The 1274-nt window shown below is 52.2% G+C and overlaps 1 protein-coding gene across 1 annotated transcript in view; it reads left to right on the top strand.

The window, feature by feature from the left end:
- The window catches only part of MMP16 (matrix metallopeptidase 16), a 145024-nt gene that overhangs the window by 1088 nt on the left and 142662 nt on the right, over nt 1-1274 (top strand).

Here is a 1274-nt window from a genome sequence, read left to right on the forward strand (position 1 = left end):
AATTTAAATCAGGAGGTCATGTGGTTGAGAGGAGGATGGAGTGAGTGCATGGGCTGGAGGAAGAAGGTGGCAGGCTGTCAGGTACAGTCTTATAAGCAGCTGGTGCTGGGGGGGAGGGCAGGGCGGGCGGTCTGCAGCCAGGGAGGCCTGCTGGCTTGGAAAAGGCCGAGATTGATGTGCAGACATCCTTGGGGGTAGCATCAGTGTTTTCACAATGAATAATTTCCCTTTTGAGGCTAAACATTCATTTGATTGTATCTCTTCATAGTTGGAATCCCTGTCAGTGCAGATATTATTATGCAAGAAAAAGTTATGCCTTTACAAAAAATATTTTTAAATTTCCATTATATCTTCTCTTTTTTCAAGATATATGGAGGAGTGGTTTATGGAAAAAATAGGCATTTTCCCATTTTTAGAGGTTTTAAGTTATTCCATCCATATTTACTATACTATGCAAAGGTTTAATTATTGAAAGATTAGAAGTGAGTGTCGTCTGAGATGTAGAAAGCTTTTCTAATGGGGATTCGTGATGATTTAGGGATTGTCTCTCATGATTTGTGTTTTCCCCAAGCAGTTTTCTTCACAGCACTCGGGCATGGCCTTCCTTGGGGTTAGGATAGTGAAGGGTAACCGCTCCCTTTCCAGTCCTGAGTGTGGCCGCTGGTTGGGTCAGCCCCTGGAGAGACTGGCAGGCGGAGAGGGTCCAAAGGGAGTGTCTGCCCTCTGCCTGGCACTTTTATTAGCTGCTTCTTGCGGCAGGAAACCCTGATGGGAAACAGGCCCTTGCGTCTTCTTCAGAGCGGGCACAGCTGGTGCTCCTCCTGCTCCAGTGCGAAGCGGGGCCAGGCTTCCTGTGGGCGACGGTCAAGGGGGGCCTGCGTGAACAGGTGGTGTCCTCAGCGTGGAGCTCTGAGCACCGCGTCCTGGGCGCACCCTGTCCTGGGAGCACCCCGTCCTGGGCGCACCCCGTCCTGGGAGCACCCCGTCCTGGGCGCACCCTGTCCTGGGAGCACCCCGTCCTGGGAGCACCCCGTCCTGGCACACCCAGGCTGCAGGTGGAGGGAGCTCTGGGAGAGCCTTCCTGCTCACTGAGATTGCAGTGCTCTCTTCCTCAGCAGCATCGCCAGGCGGGAACCCCATCCCAAGTTAAGGTTTGAAGTCTCTCTTTTTCTCCTGGAGGTGGGAGGGTGGGTGGAGGCATTCATGCTAACTCTTTCCAGTCTGATTTTCTAAGAGCACAGACACTGGAAATTGTCAGCCTCAGAGCCAGAGGT

This window comes from Myotis lucifugus, unplaced genomic scaffold (genome assembly GCF_000147115.1).
Source record: "Myotis lucifugus unplaced genomic scaffold, Myoluc2.0 scaffold_327, whole genome shotgun sequence".
NCBI lineage: Eukaryota > Metazoa > Chordata > Mammalia > Chiroptera > Vespertilionidae > Myotis > Myotis lucifugus.